We start from the raw sequence: 18,751 nt of genomic DNA on the forward strand, positions 1-18,751 counted from the left end.
CTGCCTTCCCCCATGTTTCTGTCTTGGAGACCTGGTGCATGGAGGCGTCAGCTCCCTGCAGGAGACAGTCAAGGAGCAAAAGTTGGTTTAGGAGGTAGGTGATGGTGAGAGGTCTATGGGATATTAAGGCAGAACTGTCAGTAGGAGATGTTACCCAAAACTCCCTGCTCTGTACACCAAGATGAGAAAGGGAACCCAGCCAGAAGGTCAATGAATACTCTGCCACTTTCAAAGAGGGAAAAATTTCAGCTGCATGGAATAGTGTGCTTAGTAATTCTTTTCTTTTTTTTGCATCTGACATAAGCTGCTTCTCTGAATTGAGACCAGCAACAAGCAGCCTGTGGTCCTGCACTGGTCCATGGACCATACTTTGAAAAGCCTGGGTCAGAAGAGTCTGGGCTGGATGCACAGGTAAAATGCCAGCACATCATCCCCTCCTCACCTCCTTCTTTGTCCTGCTTCCTACTTCACTTCTTAAACAATTCTTGTCTTCCCTCAATGCTTAATGGAAAGTTTACTCACATTTCCTTTTCATTTCTGGAGGAAAGGATCCCCTGGCTAACGATTGTCCCCATCCTGCTGACCCATTCCTCTATCGTCCCACCTCCAGGGCTTCTTTATGACAACTGCTCTCTTCCTCTCTTGTACCTTCTGCATCTCATTTCAAGCAGCAACTAAGCTCAGCCACCAAAACACCCAACCCCTGCTTTCTGAAACAGAGTTCCCTGATGCTTCTGCTTCCTCCATCTAGCTTTTTATCTCATCCCTTTCCTTAATCACAGCACTTCTTGAAGAGGAAGTCTTTGACACTGTCACCTCCACTGTCACCAGGCTTCTTCTTCCCGATGTCTCTGCCACTCGCTCCTAGTTCCCATGCCCAAGTGTCTTCTCTGACCTCAACCTACTAAAATTCCCTACAGCGTCAGACACACCGTTATCCTCTTTTTTTGAAATTCCTTTCTAAGCTCCTCTTTCTCCTGATCTTCCCTCATTCCTCTGACTGCTTTTCCACAAATTCTTTCTTTTCCCACAAGTGCCTAGCAAATAGGATCAGTGTATTCTTTTTAAAAAAGTTATTTATTTTTAATTAGAGGATAATTGCTTTGTAATATTTATGGGTTTCTGCCATACATCAAGGGCCAACATATTCTTTTCTAGAACTACTATTGAAAGTGTATTACTGGGTAAGTTGCTTCCACTGGCTACTATTGTTTTCTGCAAATGAGGAGCTTTGTATGAGGACACTTGCACTGTCTATTTCAGGAGTAGTTTGATTTCAATGGCTATTTATTGACTAGTTCTTATGTGCAAAGAATGGTTTTGGGAAATGTACTCAATAAGTTTGAATGACATCAGGAGCCAAAGTTACTCTACCATCTGTAATGTGACAATGACCTAACCAGCTACTGCAAACACTTAGTGGAATGAGACAGTGTTAGGGTTCTACAGAAAAACAGAACCAATAAGATGTGTATAGAAACATATAAGAGGAGATTTGTTACTTGAGTTGGCTCATACAGTCATGGAGATGCCAAAGCCATCCCCACCACCACCACCGCCCCAGTCTGCAAACTGAAAAACCAGGACAACCAGTAATTAAGTCTGAGTCCAAAGGCCTATAGATGAGGGGAGCTGATGGTGCAACTCCTGGTTCAAGGGTAAAGTTCTAAGGCATAAGTCCCAGAGTCTGAAGGCCAGCAAACCACTCCTATGTCCAAGGGTAGGAAAGAGGGAGGGAATTTTCCCTCTTTTACCTTTTCATTCTGTTTGGGCTGTCCAGAGATTGGCTCATGCCCATGCACCTTTTTGATCCCCATCTATTTGCTATGAAGTGATGGGGCTGGATGCCATGATCTTAGTTTTTAAAAGCTTCATGGCAAACAGATGGGGAAAAAGTGACAGACTTTATTTTCTTGGGCTTCAGAATCATTGTGGACCATGACTGCAGCCATAAAATTAAAAGACGCTTGTTCCTTGGAAGAAGCTATGACAAACCTACTAAAAAGCAGAGACATCACTTTGCTGACAAAGGTCCATATAGTCAAAGCTATGGTTTTTCCAGTAGTCATGTATGGATGTAAGAATTGGACCATAAAGAAGGCCGAGTGCTGAAGAATTGATGCTTTTGATCTGTGGTGTTGGAGAAGACTTTTGAGAGTCCCTTAGACAGCAAGGAGATCAAACCCAGTTAATTCTAAAGGAAATAAATCCTGAATATTCATTGGAAGGACTGATGCTGAAGCGCCAGTACTTTGGGCACCTGATGCAAAGAGCTGACTCATTGGAAAAGACCCTGATCCTGGGGAAGATTGAGGGCAGGAGGAGAAGGGGCAACAGAGGACGAGATGATTGGATAGCATCATCAACTTTATGGACATGAGTTTGAGCAGACTCCCGGAGATGGTGAAGGACAGGGAAGCCTGGCATGCTGCAGTCCCAGGGGGTCACAAAAAGTTGCGACTGAGCAACATGCATATTGGTGAGGGTGTCTTCTTCACTGTGATGATTCAAATGCTTATCTCTCCAGGAACACCCTCATAGACCTCAGGTAGAAATGATGCTTTACCAGAGCTGTTTGCTTAACATAGAAACAGGCAGCATACAAATAAGCAAACAAATAAATACGATCAGCATTGCTCACCTTTATTTAGCCGGCCAGCAACTGTTCATTGAACACTTATTCTGTGCCAGACATTATGCTAGCTATACAAATATAGTCATTGTTTATAATCCTTACAGAGCCTCAGAAAACATTGTTATTATTCCTATTCCAAAAATTAAACTGAGGCTCAGAAAGGGAAATGAATAGTCACAGAAGAAAAAAAAAAGAGAGAAGTTGGGATGGTATTTTGTAATCTGCTTCTTCATGTACTTTCTGACAATGTCTATTTTCTCTTCTAAACTGTAAACTCTTTAGGACAGAGAGTATGCTAACTTTGTTCAGTCGTGAATCCCTAGCATCTAAAAGAGAGGCACGGGGTAGACTATAAGTTAAGTAATAAATTGATCAAATTAAACTCCAGGGTCTCTTGATTCTAAAGCCCATGCCCTTTTTGTTAAGAGACTTGGTCTTTTATGAATGTTATGTGTCACAGACATATATGTATGTGTATATGTCACAGACTTTCGGGAAACACAAAGGAGAGTCCCATTAATGAATTTGGGGGAGGGTTTCTGTGTCATTTTTGGCTAGGCCTTGCTAGAGAGTATACAGTTTAAGAGATAGGACCCAAGATGGCCAAGCAGTGTTGGGATTGACTTTAGAATGGGTGGGAAGTGGGTGAGAGACAGCACCATAGAAAGAAGTTCTGAGGAGTTAAGGAGATGGATTCAGTGTCTGGCAAAAAGTGATCAAAGGAATAGGAAACTCACTCCCTTACAAATACCTCGAGGGCCAGCTCTGTTGATCTGGAACAGCATTATCCAACGGAAATGTCATGCTAGCCACATGTGCAAACAATAGACGTAATTTTAAATTCTCCAGTAACTCCATTTAAAAGATGTAACAAGGAACAGGTGGAAGTAGCTTAATAGTATGTTTTGTTTAATCCCGTATTTCTAAAATGTTCTTTCAAGATGTTCTTAAGATGAAATTATTCACGAGGTATTTTGTCTATTTTTCCTATTGAATCTTCAAAATCTAAGCGTGCATTCTATATGGACAATAGGCGTTTATTCATTCTAGCCACGATTCAAGTGCTCAAATAGCCATGTGTGGCTAGTGGCTACCGTATTAGACAGTGTGGGTCTAGATATAAAGTATGGTCTGTGGACCAGCTACATCAAAGTTTCTGGAAAATGTGAGGGAATGCAGAGGCTCCAGTCTCACCCCTGACCCCATGAGTCAGAATCAGCAGTTTAACAAGATACCCTGGGGAATCTGTGTGTACTTGAAGCTGGAGGAGCTTTGGTCTAGAGAGCAGGCAGGAGCTTCCAGTCTGCTGGAAGCCAAGGAGGATGAAGCAGAGAGCTGTATATTCACAGTCAATCGCTTCACACATTCCTGATAAAGAGCCAGGAAAACCAAAAACATTAGGCAGCTGCAAAAATACAGTACATTTTTATGTCCCATGCGGTTTTGTGAACTGTGACCTCTTCATTTTGCCAAATCCACTCCTTAGGCCCTTATGCTGAGATCTTGTAATAATTCAACTGTAGGTCGATTAACTTGGGAAAGCAAAACAAGGAATAAATAACTGCAACAAGATGTCACCATTAATTCTGGGATTTAAAATAGCTTTCTTAATACATGATAGAACACTGGGAAAGCAATCTGCGTTGACTATAGAAGCTCCTGATGGGCTCAAAATTCAGGATGTTTAGATAAAGATTAAATATGCATTTGTGGGGGAAAGCAAAAATATTCATCTTTCTTCCTTCAGGCTAAATGGACACAAATCAGAGGCTTAGAAACTTATCTTGTTTATTTTTGTATTTCCAGTCTCTAGATTGCTTTAGATTTCTAAAACTAGAAGCCTTACTACTTTTTTCTGCTTTCTCCTAAAAAATTATAGTGTGGGGGGCAGGGAGATTTGTTTTCCTTCATTAATAATCATAGCTTAGATTTCCAAATTTTTTTTTTCTATCCTAGATTTATTTAGTGTGTAGTCATTACTGTTTCAGAGTAGTTTTACACTCTTGAAAATGAAGGCATTCAAAGATGAGGTACACTGAATTTAGTGTGTCTTCTGTAACGCAGGAAAGGAATGGAGCTGTGCCGAGGTCCAGCCCCAGATGATCCAGGGAGTTTGAAGCGGGGACGGCTTTGGCGAGGATCAGGATATAATAGCTTCAATTAGATATTAATTAGAGATATAAAGAGTAATAGAATGAGGATAGCTCAGTAGGAAAAAGTAGAGATAAGAGGCTGAGTAGCTTGGTTTATGCAGGAGACCAATAAAGCTTCAAGACAAGAAGCTTGCACCACTTACGTAGGCCGCAGGCGTCCTTCCGTTCTCCTGAAGGAGAGGAGACACTGAGGCCTCCCCAGTCGGATCTTAGAAGCCCAGGCAAAACTAGTAAGCTTGGTGGGCTCCACGCTCCAGATGGAGATTCAGCCGGAGTGAGAGAGAGCGCGACATGGGGAGACCAGTCTTTAGAGGAACTGATCCCAACTCTTTATTTTCCATAGTCTACTTTTATACACTGAGATGTTATGCAAAAGTCACGTGGGGTCAGCAGTCCTGACTTTTATCAAAGTCAGGTGCTTCATACAAATGTATACAGAGGTCTTAGGGGTGTTACATCATCTTCTGGCCAGGAGGCCTGCTGACAATTTATGACCCTCTCCTTGTGACAGCGGTCAGTCAACCAGGACACTTATTTCTCCAGGGGTGATTATTCTTAAAACAGACGCCACCCAAATAAAGTTACATACCTATAGGGTGAGGGTATAGTGGGTTTTAGTTAAGGAAAGAATTTACTTAGCCTAAGGTCTAATGTGATTAATATCAAAGGTTAATACTTATTTCTTCTATATATTCATTAATGTGTGTAAGGGCAGGAGATGAGGAGACTTAGCAGCAAACGTTGGCTCAACAAATGAAAAATCCTTCACTAATACAATTTCTAATCAGCCCACTATACTTATACTAATGGTTTTCTAACTTTTCTAAGGAAGTTTTTAGAAGGTTTAAAGCATCTTGTGCCTCTCACGGTTGGGAGGCTGTGAGCAATCACATGTGGCTGGACAAGCCTGTCAGGCAGGCTAGAGAACCTTCAGAGGAGTTTATAGGTTGAAACACTCCTATCACGCCCAGGAATTATCATTAACTGGAGCTCTAAGTTAACTCCTTCTCCAAAAGAGGTGGTGGGGGACAGCCCCCCTTAAAGTCAGAGGTGTAGATGAGAGCACAAAGTAGCAAAGTAGGCAGGCTCTGGTTATGGGGGTAGATGCTCGAGGATTTCCAGGGGGACTCCTGAGGCTCGATCCTGCCTTTGCGTATGTCGAGCCTCCTTCCTCATGACCTTTGCCACGGGCGGAGTGCCTCACGCCGGCCCCCAACAGAGCTGTGTTAACACTCAGTAGAATGCTTATTTCCCAGATCTTGCTCTGCTCTGTCCCCAAAAATGAAGGTTGTATTAGTGTATTAATCAGGGTTTTCCATAGAAACAGAACCACTAGGATGTATGTTTATGTGTATGAAGCAGGGAAACGGGGGATTGTTTCAGGGAAAAAGCTTTTCTGGTCATAGAGGCTGGCAAGTCCAAAATCTGCAGAATGAGCTGCCATTCTGGATACGTAAGATGAACCAATGTTGTATTTTAAGTCCAAAGGCCATCTGCTGGTAGAGTTCTTTCTTTTGTTGGCAGAGGGGGAGATTAGTCTTGGTTCTATTGAGATCCTTAACTGGTTGGATGAGGCCCACCCATATTAAGGAGGGCAATTTGCTTGACTCAAAATTCACTGATTTAAACATTGGTCCCACCCAATGAAAGACCCTCACAGAAATAGCCAGAATACTGCTTGATCATCTCTCTGGGCACCATGGCCAAGTCAAGTTGACACTTGAAATTAACCATCACAGATGGAGATCACAGCAGCTCAAAAACACAAGGGAAAAGCTCTGCATCATCATGAGAGAAGGAGGCATAATCTGTTCCTCATACTATGGGATCAGAGAAACTCATCTTTGGGGTTCTCCAAGGTTTGAGTACAGTGTCTCTGGGCATGTATTAAAACTCAACATTCAAAAAGCTAAGGTCATGGCATCCGGTCCCATTACTTCATGGAAAATAGATGGGGAAACAATGGAAACAGTGAGAGAGTTTCTTTTCTTGGGTTCCAAAATCACTGCAGATGGTGACTGCAGTCATGAAATTAAAAGATGGTTGCTTCTTAGAAGAAAAGCTATGACAAACTTAGACAGAATGTTAAAAAGCAGAGACATTATTTTGCTGACAAAGGTCTGTCTAGTCAAAGCTATGGTTTTTCCAGTAGTCATGCATGGATGTGAGAGTTGGATCATGAAGAAAGCTGAGTGCCGAAGAGTTGATGCTTTTGAACTGTGGTGTGAAGATTCTTGAGAGTCCCTTGGACTGCAAGGAGATTCAACCAGTCAATCCTAAAGGAAATCAGTCCTAAATATTCATTGGAAGGACTGATACTGAAGCTGAAGCTCCAGTACTTTGGCCACCTGATGCTAAGAACTGACTCATTGGAAAAGACCGTGATGCTGGGAAAGATTAAAGGCTGGAGGAGAAGGGGACGACAGAGGTTGAGATGGTTGGATGGCATCACTGACTTGATGGACATGAGTTTGAGCACAGTCTGGGAGTTGGGGATGGACAGGGAAGCCTGGCATGCTGCAGAGGCTTCTGCATGGAGTCGCAAGAGTTGGAAAAGACTGAGCGACTGGATTGGGCATGCATTTGAACTCACTAAGCCTCCCCAAAGGCTGCTACCAGATCCTCTCATACTTGATGCCCCCTGATCTGGCATAAAAACAATCAGCTTTTGTCTGGGTCAGAGTTGCCCCTCACAGAGATGCAGCAAGACCAGCAGCGTGACTGCTTCCCTCCCACCTCATGAGTGTGGGCCCAGCATCTGCTGGGGACAGCCAGACTGAGCTTCAATGCTACCTCATTTTTGGCTGCAAAGATTTCAACAACTCCTTTCTGTGGCCAAATTCTGTTCTAGTCTGTTTATCTCATGAAAACAAAAATGTTTGGAATTGGCAACATTTCTTCTGCTTGACCAGTCCTTGCCCCTCTCTGCCCAAATGTACCTTTCCCAGTCCCATAATCAAAAGTACAAAGAAATAATTTATAAACAAAACAAAACCCCACTCCTCAGCATATATCCAGAAAAAACTCTTATTTGAAAAGATACATGAACCCCAATGTTCATAGCCGCACCTATTTACAATAGCCTGGACACTGAAGCAACCTAAATGTACATTACTGGATAAATGGATAAAGATGTATGTATATATATACTGCTGCTGCTAAGTCACTTTCAGTCATGCCCGACTCTGTGCAACTCCATAGACAGCAGCCCACCAGGCTCCCCTGTCCCTGGGATTCTCCAGGCAAGAACACTGGAGTGGGTTACCATTTCCTTCTCCAATGCATGAAAGTGAAAAGTCAAAGTGAAGTTGCTCAGTCGTGTCCGACTCTTAGCGACCCTATGGACTGCAGCCTACCAGGCTCCTCTGCCTATGGGATTTTCCAGGCAAGAGTACTGGAGTGGGGTGCCATTGCCTTCTCCAATATATATACTACTTGGCCATAAAAAATTATGTCACCTGCAGAAACATGGATGGACTTAGAGATTATTATATTAAGTGAAGTCAGACAAGGAAAACAAATATATGATTTCACTTATATGTGGAGTCTAAAACAAGATACAAAAGAATTTATTTACAAACTGGAAGTAGACTCATGGACCTAGAAAACAAACTTCTGGTTACCAAAGGGGATAGCAGGGCCAGGGAGATATATTAGGAATTTGGGATTAATATGTATACACCACTATCTATAAAACAGGTAAACAACAGGATCTACTACTGTGTAGCACAGGGAACTACACTCAATATCTTTTAATAACTTTTAATGGAAAAGAATAAAAAATAATGCACATTATATATCACTTTCCATGCACTTGAACTAACACAGCCTTGTAAACTAAATATGTGTCAATAAAAAATTTAATATCTAATGTAAAAAAAAGCAAAAGAAAACAACCAAAATTTCCAGCCCTCTCAGTCTTCCTTTTTTCTTCTTTTCTTCCTTCTTTTGATTTCTCCGTTATTCCTCCCAGAAGTAATCTTAACGATTGGAAGACAGGAAGTGGGAAAGAAAAAATTTGAACTTTAGGGAAAGCAGTAACAAATTCTATATAGGCTAGAAAAAACAACTGGTAAAATATTCTGGGTCACCTTGGAGAGTGTCTAAGTCTCTAGCTTTTCTAGTTCTTACTTTGGAGAACTCACATAATATATGAGTTCTGGGATTGTGCATTGACAAGGGAATCGGAATTTTGTTGTCATTTCTGTTCTGTGCATAACACAGGGAAAACAGTTCGTTGGACTGGTTGCTGTCAGAAATGCCATTTAAAGTTCAGATGAGAAGTTTATCAAGTAGCACCAGTTTTCCTAGTTCCTGAGAATGGGGTAGAAAAAAAAAGCAGAGACATTACTTTGCTGACAAGGTCCCTCTAGTCAAAGCTATGGTTCTTCCAGTGGCCATGTATGGATGTGAGAGGTGGACCATGAAGAAAGCTGAGCGCCGAAGAGTTGATGCTTTTGAACTGTGGTGTTGGAAAAGACTTCTGAGAGCCCCTTGGACTGCAAGTTGATCAAACCAGTCAATCCTAAAGAAAATCAGTCCTGAATATTCATTGGAAGGGCTGATGCTGAAGCGCCAATACTTTGGCCACCTGATGTGAAGAACTGACTCATTGGAAAAGACCCTGATGCTGGGAAATATTGAAGGCGAGAGGAGAAGGGGACGACAAAGGATGAGATGGTTGGATGGCATCACCGATTCAATGGACATGAGTTTGAGCAAGCCCCAGGATTTGGTGATGGACAGGGAAGCCTGGTGTGCTGCAGTCCATGGGGTCACATAGAGTCGGACATGACTGAGCAACTGAACTGACCTGACCTGAAAGAGAGGGGAGACATTTGTTGGTTCATCCATTTCCGCTATTTCACAGGTTGGTCCACTCATCAGTAGTTGAATGAAACAGAGCTCCAGCACTCCATTTGGCCACTCTTTGACCCAATCTCTCTCTCTCAAAATTCTGAATTTTTGTGAGCTGAAAGTTTATGGCATCCATTCCTCCATCTTAAAGATTCCAACTTGAACTAAAAATGTCATCAATTCCAATAGAGACTTTTCTCTTACCTGTTTAACACCTTGAAGTGACTTGACCTGACCTGAGTTCATTTGAACACCTACTATGTGCCAGGGGTGGTACTGTAGGCCTAGTACTCAGCATATAGAGAATACTTAAATTCACCCATAAAGGGACTCATCCACCACATTTGTACGTTCTTGGCCCTTGCAAGCCAAGAGTGCAATTCTAAAGTGCTTGCTTTAGAAATGAAAATAAAAGGGAAAATGAAGATACCTTCATTCTGTTGAAACAGTGAAAATAATGAGGGATATTTTCCTAAGTGTGGAAGATGAACATAAAGTCATTAGTGCTGGCAAATGCAAAAATACAACTATTGTGTGGAATATAATGAGAAAGCTAATATTTCCATAGGTGCTAATGGAAAAGAAATTGGATTTGAACTGTAAATGGGATAATATGGTAACAAACAAACAAGAATGATGTGTAAACAACAGGGATCCCCAAAGACAGATGCTTGATTAACATCTGCATGAATCATTCAGGAGAGGATTGAATTTAGGGACTTCAGAGGTCCCTCAAGTTTCAGCTATCAGGGAGAAGCCAAAATGAGTAATTAGAAAAGTGTCAGATGAACCCAGGTATGCAGCTAAAAAAACCAACAATTCATGGCACATATAAGAAAAATGCCATTCATTCATTCATTCATTTGCTACTCACTCATTCATGTATTCAACGGAGCTTCTGTGCTCACCCTGTGCTAGCTCCTGTCCTATGTTAGGGATAGGACAGCAACAAGACGTGGTTGGCAAACGAGAAGTCATTGGCCCTTCCTTGAATCTGTCAGTTGAGCCTGTAGTGAAACCCTAACACTGACGAGTTTACAGAACTATTTGAGAGGACTCTGGAAACTGAAGTAGAAGCTTAATAGATGTGAAGAGTTTACTCATTGGAAAAGACTGTGATTCTGGGAGGGATTGGGGGCAGGAGGAGAAGGGGATGACAGAGGATGAGATGGCTGGATGGCATCACTGACTCGATGGACGTGAGTCTGAGTGAACTCCGGGAGTTGGTGATGGACAGGGAGGCCTGGTGTGCTGCGATTCATGGGGTCACAGTCAGACACGACTGAGTGACTGAACTGCACTGAACTGAAGCATGGAAGATGCAGTGGTGAGAGAGACCACACCAAGACATAGTAGACTCTGAGAAGTTCGGGAGAAAGTAGAGGAAAAAACAGTGAATTCTTCCGAAGAGGTAATTAAAAATAGCCTGGCAGTCTGGAGGCTGAGGGGGATATGATAGAAGTTTATAAAATCATAGAGACCGTGAATTAAATGACACAGAATTGTTAAAAGCAGATGCTCTGGGGCCGGATTGTCTGGGTTCAAATGTTGCCTCTGCTGCTTTCCAGCTGTGTGATTTGGGGCAGATTACTTAATCCATCTGTATTTCTGTTTCTTCATCTTTCAAGTAAGGCTAATAAAAGTACCTACTTACAGCATCCATATGGATATGAAGATTGAAATGAGTTCATGTCTGTGAATCTCTTTCAACACTGCTTGGCACAAAACAAAACACTAAAAAATGTTACCTGTTATTATTTTTTTCCCCTTAGAATCAGTTTAATCAATGTTTAATTGTGAAGGACATAAAGCTCAAGACACACTCAGTAACCTAAAGGGAACTGTAGTATCCAGAAGTGGTACTGTCTTAATCCACTAGGCTATGCTGAGAAGGTTAGATTAATTCCTTCATGTTGGACCTGCAACAAGTCCTAAGGGGGTTTAAGAATGCTAAAGATGTGTGTTTATCTCTTATCTTTGCTTCCCACAATATGAACAACACAGCCTGACATAGCCTCCTGGGGCTGAAGGCCTCTGGGCCTGACAGCATTTCTTAATGAGAAAATGATTGCTCAGTTTGGCAAAGGGGAAAATGTTAAGTTTTTGATGTAGCAACACATAATAATAATAAGCCATCCACTGCAGAGCAAGGCATTGCCAGAGACCTGGGGCCAATGAGTTAGTGTTTGTTATTTTCACAAGGAAATAAGTTGGTGTCAAGATCCACACACTTGGGCCTAGTCAGAACCCTCTTGACAAAGAACAGGAGGCATGTGTGAGACCACAGATGGTGTGGAACATGGGGGAGGAGTACCTAACTACAGAAAGGGCATTTCTCACTGTACTTGAGATAGTTGCTGGTTAGTTGTTAAGTCTTGCCTGACCCTTTTGTGACACCAAGGATGGTGGCCTCCCTGGCTCCTCTGTCCATGGGATTGAGAGCTGCTTAATTCCCAAGCCAACAGGTCAGTCACCTCCTCTACTGCCAGGCTGGACTTTGAAATGAGGGCTGATGTCAAGCCTGGTGTTGGGCCCTGCCCTCTGCATTCTCTGGGCCTCAGATTGGTTTGCAGGTAAAACAATGGACCAGGATTAAAAAATAAAGAAAGAAAGAACAAATGAAATAGCCAGAATCTGTTGTTTCCTTCCAGTGAAATCTTACTTTGGAGTTTCAGGAGTAATATATGTAGATACATCTTAAGAGTGGAGCAGTTGGGGCGGGGGTGGGTGGTGGTCTTAGAGCTCCACCAGCTCTCTGCTGCCTTGGATTTAGTCACCCCACTTGCATCACATCCCTCCTCCCTCTGGCTCATCCTAACACAGTTTGAAAACCACTGGCTTAGATAAGCTCTCAAGTCCCCTCCAGGTCAATGTTAGACCAGCTCTGTGGCTCTGGTGCCTTTGGCACCAAAGTGACCTCAAATCAAAGGAGCCATTTCAGGTTCTAGAAGAATACTGTCCAATAGTAATATGTAAATGGCATAAGTCACTGAACATCTTCTAATAGTCATATTCTAAGAAGAAAAGAGAAATAGGTAAAATGAATTTTATTAGCATATTTTATTTAACTCATATATTCAAACCATAAACAATTCAATATGTAATGGACATAAGAGTAACAGAGATATTTTACATTTTTTATACAGTTTTCAAAATCCAGTGTAAACTTAGAGCACATCTCAAATCAGATTTGTCACATTTCAAGTGTTCAACAGTCACGTGCAGCAAGTGGCTATCACACTAGTACATGCAGATAAAGAAACTTCAGTGCCTCAGAACCTTTTCCTAAGTCCCAAGCACACTTACTTATTGTTTTAGTTGCTAAATCATGTCTGCCTCTTTTGGGACCCCACAGACTGCAGCCCGCTAGGCTCCTCTATCCGTGGGATTTCCCAGGCAAGAATACTAGAGTGAGTTGCCATTTCCTTCTGCAGGGGATCTTCCCAACCCAGTGATCAGACCCAGGTCTCCTGCATTGTCAGGTGGGTTCTTTACCACTGAGCCATCTGGGAAGCCCCAAACTGCATTTTACCCATGAATTTAACAGGAAAGATCTGCAGGCCTCCTGTGTTCAAAACTCAGAGACCGTGAAAAGTGTAGGTGGGTCCTCTGTTTCTGTCACCCCCACAGGCACTGCGGTGGCCCACTCTTTCAGGGGATCCTTCTCCTTAGCCTTCCTCAAGGCCTAGAAGTGTCACAGGATATTCCACAGGCTGGTCTCAGTGGCTTCATCTGCTCGTCACCTCACTTTTCTATCCCACTGCTCATCCCCCACTGCTTATTGATTTAACATCACATTTATCCCACAATTTCCTCTTTCTAAATGTTCTCTAAGCCTTTCTCTTCCTTAATTCTAGTACCTTCAGGAATCCACTTCAACCTTGAGTATTTTGAAAACCTAGCTCTCACCAGTCCCAACCCTCTGCCATCATCCCACACACTTAACCATTTGTATGCACGTAAAAGCAGTCATTTAATTAATACATCCTTTTTTTCTTTGGGCTTCCCTGGTGGCTCAGAGGTTAAAGCATCGGCCTGCAATGTGGGAGACCTGGGTTCGATCCCTTGGTTGGGAAGATCCCCTGGAGAAGGAAATGGCAACCCACTCCAGTATTCTTGTCTGGTGGGCTACAGTCCACGGGGTCACAAACAGTCAGACACGACTGAGTGATTTCACTTTCACTTTCTTTTGGTCAAGCTGCACAGCATTTGTGATCCTAGTTCCCCACCAGGGATAAAACTTGTGTTCCCTGCAGTGAAAGTGTGCAGTCTTAACCACTGGACCACTAGGGAAGTCCTTAATATATTTTTCGATATTATCCATATTATGTCTTATATCCTGGCTTAAGTTAGCTTCACCTTTTTGCTTTAACACAGTGCTATGCACTGAAGGAACTCATATTTTTCTCACAATGTTTGTTGGTCAGAACAAAGATACAGTTCAGTACAATCATGTTAGAACACTCAAATGCAGTGAAGATGCTTCACTATTTCTTTGGGACTAAAATTGAACATTAAGGCTTTGCCGGATATTTGTATACAGCTCAGGTTCACAGCCATTGGTTGGCTGGTATTACTAATTTAAATCTAAAGGTAGTACTTCAGATACTATTTCCTCACTTATGACTCAAAAAATGGAACAAAATCAACTCTTTTTTGTACAAAAAAATCTGTTTTTTTCCTACCACTATAATTTGAATATAAACTATACACTTAGAGATGCTTAATTCAAAAAATAATTACATCTTAGTATATGTTAATGACATGTTTATTCCAAGTTTTAGGCTTGATAACTGATGAGGAATTTTGCCATCTTTCCCGATTTTTCAGTAGAACTGGCTTAGAGTCTTAGCCAACTAAATTATAATAATCCACTAGTTTGAAACTATAATAAAATAATCATCTCATTAAATGAACTGCATTTCCTTTTGAAGTTACTTTCCCCTTAGGGCCTTGTAGAAAGGCTGTTAAGAAGTCTTACTCAATTGCATAAATTCCTGCTTTGTTTGGACTTAGATACTGAGGTGTCAGCAATGAATTCATAACTTATAGATGGTGACTACCTTTAGGTACTAGCCTTTAGGTACTAGAGGCACAGCATTTCCTGAAGCAAAGACAATACTTTTTAAAATTAAAAAATTAATTTTTACTGAATGCCCTTGATCTGCAGAGAACCTCTCCCCCCTCACCTTCCCCCTACTCCCCCTACCTCCCCACTTCCCACCCCCAAACTGCTTACACTAGAACTGAACTTTTTCCTTTTTCTTTTGAGCTGGAGTTTTGCTATTTTACACACATATAAATAAACATAGTGTCTCTGGATGAACAGTATAAGAGATGAGAGTCAGAATCAGGACTTATAGTCAGAACTCTCCAACCCTGGATTAGTCAATATTTTTTCAATAATTATCTACAGTTAGGAAAAGGCAAGTTATTAAAGCTGCAAATAGATCCAGGGTTAGATCCTCTGGGAAGTTTTCTGATTTCTGTGGAAATTATCCAGAACCCATTTTTCTTGGCCAGAATCTGCTGATCCCCAAAAATGTAAGGACCAAGTGGTGTCCCCAAGCCAGTCACTGGTTATCATTAAAGGGCAATGTGTATGTGTGTTGGTGTGTGAGTGGAGAGGGGGGCTACAAAAATCCTTTTCTGTTTAAGATGACTGCATGCATTCACTTCAGTTTGAAACACCTCTCTGAAGCCTAGACTGTGTGCTTATGTATATATGGGATCTCTCAGCTCACTGAACATAGCTGGCCAGCAGGCCAAGGTTTGGCATCTTCAAATTTCAGGTCTGTACTTAAGGCAATGATGTGAATATGTCCCCAGGTCACTTAGCTTGCCTATCAGGCTTACAACCTGAAGTATGTCTCCAGACACCTTCAATGTGGTAAGAGAAAAAAATTCATAGCCAAATAGTCTATAGTGCTCATAACATATTACTCCACTATAATTATTTCACTCTTTCACCCCTGCCTCTCTCAGACAGGAGACGGAGGAAAAAGAAAAAAGCTCTATTTCTTTAGGGTTCCTTGATGCAAACTCTCTGCAGTTTATCTCATCATTTCCACTTCTTTTCCTACCCCAAGACTTTCCAGCAGTTTCTCTGATTTTTCCTGACGATAAACAGGCCAGCTGGCAACACACCCGCCTCCAAATCCCCTGTTTTGCTCAGATGGTCACCTCTGACCGCGACCCCTCCGGCGACGAAATACAGGAGAACCCAGAGGGGCGGCGCCGCCTCCAGTTCTCCGTCGGCTCCACTTCAAGCTGGTTATTTCTTCTCAGCTTCAGCTCCTTTCCTCCAGCCGCTGCTGTTCCAGAAGCTCCGGGCTGTTGGGTCCTCGGCTCCCAGGGCCCCTACAGGGTGGCGGGCAACTGGAGAGGGGCGAGGGGAAGGAGGCCGGTAGCGCGCAGCTCTGCTGAGTGCGGCGCGGGGACCTTGCTCGCTGGGTGGAAGAGGGGGCGCTAGCGGGCAGGAGGCCTTGCCCGGGTGCCGGGAAGGGCGCGCGGGCTATGGGGTGGCGCCTGTGCAGCCCCTCGGGGACGCGCCCTCTGTAGCTTCTGGCTGGGAACCAGGCTGCCGCCTCCGAGCAGCCCTCCGCATCGCTGCCTTCGAGCTACGGATGGAGCTCCGGGAGGCAGGCGAGGGAAGCGGGGGCGTGACTAGGGCGCTGAAGTAGGCGAGCCACAGGGCGCCGCGCCACCGCCGCGCCGGGCAGCAGTAGGGCAGCCGGAGGGGCAGCGACATCTGCGGGCGGGCGGTCGATGCTTCCTGGCGGCGCGGAGCAAGCGGGGCGGCCCCGAGGACTTCGGCCGTGGCGAAGCTGGCGGGCCTCACTGCCGGTGGATGGACTGGCAAGTTTGCCAGTCCCGCTGGAGCTCAGGCCTCCAGCGCGTGGCCCCGGGCCCAGACTGTAGAAGAAGCGATGTCCCTGGCCGCGCGCTTACATTCATCCCCCCGCTCGGGTAGCTGGGCGATGTCCGTGAATCTTCGGTTTATCAAGTCACCTCGAGGGACTCAGGGAACCCGTTTTTCCAACTGGGGATAGTGATTATTCTCGCTGCCTCTTGCCTTTAGAAAGTTATTCTAACACGGTTGATCATCCAGCCAGAGTAAGAAGGGAAAATAAACAGCGTGGTCTGTCCCTTGTTGAGGCGATGTACAGGGATCCCGCCAAGTTTGCAGAGCCAGTTTTAGGCGGAGCGGCAAACACAGCCCATTGACAATTCAGCCCCGGAAAGGGTTAACTGCATCCTGCAGGTTCGGTTTACATGTAAATAGAGAGCAGCTGCTCCGCGCGGGCCCCAGTTGGCCCTTTTAAGTTTTTGATTGGCTGCCAATGACATCACCGTCCGTATTAAAGCACTGTGGACCCGAAGCGGCGTCGGATAAACCCTCCTTAAAGAGCCATGGCCACGCCCTGGCTCCGCCCCCTCCAGGTGCCCATTGGTCGCGGGCTGCAGCGAAGTAGCGGTCAGGTTTCTCCGAATTCCTATTGGTTCAACACACCGTCGGTCGGCAGCCGGCCCGCCCCCTCAGAACCTTACATTTACAGTGTAGCAAAAGAGAAAGTAACTATGTTGCTGCTGGAGATCAATGAAGCCTAGTGAATGAGGGCTGAATGTGCGAATCCCTTGCTGAAGCGGAGCGCCAGATGGTGGAGGGTTACACTTATTTATGAAGTAAGTGGAAGTCACCGTGGCTACTCCTGAGAGTCCAGGGGTGTGAGGCGGTGTGAGTGTGAGTGAGTATGTATGTGGTGTGTGTGTGCGCGTGTGTGTGTTGCGATGTTTATGGAGGAGCCACAGCAGGTGAGGTTAAAGTGTTCCCGCTGTTGGCTCACGCCGCCCTGTGCGTTTACTCTCTCTGCAGTCTACTTGGATTGGGGGCGAAGGAAAAAATGAGGTTTGTTGGGATGCTTTGCGGCAGTTTTAAAGGCCAGGGACTTGTTAGTGCGCTGTGTTGCGAAGGAGGATGTTAAGTGCCTGGGAGTGGGGAAGCAGCATTCTCTGACCACTTAATTTTCTTTCCAGCCGCTAACTAGAGGTGGAAGGGCGACTAGAGTGGGAGGGGGATAGCTCAGTGTTTTTCGGGAGGTTTCCTAGGCTGTCTGGATGGTTTCACGGGCAATATATATGCCCGACCCTGTGCTGCAGGGATGCAGGTCTCTTTATACACTCCGTGCGCGCGCGTGTGTGTGTGTGTGTGTGTGTGAGAGAGAGAGAGAGAGAGAGAGAGAGAGAGCGAGCGAGAGAGAGAGAGAGAGAGCGAGCGAGCGCGTTTGTGCGCGCCGAGCACTCTGTGTGGAGGTGGGGGTCCCAGCTTGTGTCTCCATGAGCACGCTTCTGCGTCCCTCTCAAGGGAAATGGACTGTTGATCCTGGGACGTACCCTACCAGGTAACACAATAGCAAAGACTTTTCACTGCTGGGTCCAGCTGGGAAACAGTTATAGCTTCTGGAATAGTACTCGCTCTTCAAAAAATACTACGCAAGGGAGGAAGGGGAGGAGGAGGGAGGAAAGAAAGGAGAAAGGGAGGGAGAACAGGGGTTGGATTCTTCTTGCCCATCTAAAGGTGGTGAGGGAAAGCTGAGTCCGGTGGGGATCTGTGGATGTGATAGGTGCGAGCCCCTGTGTGTGTATGTGTCTGTGTGTGTGTGTGTGTGTGTGTATTCTGCCTGTGACATTTTGGCTCTGTGTCTGAGAATGGTGACAGTCCTGTGTAGAGGGATGTTGGATGACATTTTTCCAGACATCTCTTAAAGTTGGTTTAGATGAGCTCCTCTCCTCTGTGTGTATGTCTAGTAGGAGAGGAGCCAGCAGGGCCCGGGAGTGGAGTACCTCTATGCCTATAGGGAGGAAGGAACTGTCCCTTTGCAGGTACCCTCTCAATGAGACAGGACATAGACCCCTGTGGGCAACTCTTTACTTCTCACTGGGAAGTCTTCTTTATGAATCCATCCTCTTGAAGAGAGGGCACATCTGTGTGAGATCAAAAGATTATGCATAGTGGCTACCTTCCGCTGAGAGAAGCTCTAGGATGTTCCTGTAGGGAAAGGAGGAGAATGGAGAGTTGAAGTGGTTCTTTTCTTAAAGGCAGGAG

The 18,751-nt window shown here is 44.3% G+C and overlaps 1 protein-coding gene and 1 long non-coding RNA gene across 6 annotated transcripts in view; both read left to right on the forward strand.

The window, feature by feature from the left end:
• LOC147356879 (uncharacterized) overlaps positions 1–11,305 on the forward strand; it is a 68,283-nt gene extending 56,978 nt beyond the window's left edge. For 2 of the 3 annotated variants that reach the window (XR_015142814.1, XR_015142811.1), the window contains 2 exons: positions 305–411; positions 1,925–2,828. This is a non-coding gene — a long non-coding RNA (uncharacterized LOC147356879). Of the gene's footprint in view, positions 1–304; positions 412–1,924; positions 2,829–9,182 lie in introns of those variants that run through there. The other variant, XR_015142812.1, reaches the window with a different exon arrangement.
• Positions 11,306–17,032: 5,727 nt separating this feature from the next.
• Positions 17,033–18,751, forward strand: part of DUSP10 (dual specificity phosphatase 10) — a 74,889-nt gene continuing 73,170 nt past the window's right edge. The window contains exon 1 of one of the 3 annotated variants that reach the window (XM_086342727.1): positions 17,033–17,331. The gene's annotated coding sequence lies outside the window, so the exon portion shown is untranslated. The other 2 variants (XM_086342729.1, XM_086342728.1) reach the window with 2 other exon arrangements.

The sequence above is a fragment of the Bos grunniens genome, chromosome 16 (assembly GCF_055505025.1).
Source record: "Bos grunniens cultivar Pamir isolate PY7600 chromosome 16, Bosgru_T2T1.0, whole genome shotgun sequence".
In the NCBI taxonomy this organism is placed as follows: Eukaryota; Metazoa; Chordata; class Mammalia; order Artiodactyla; family Bovidae; genus Bos; species Bos grunniens.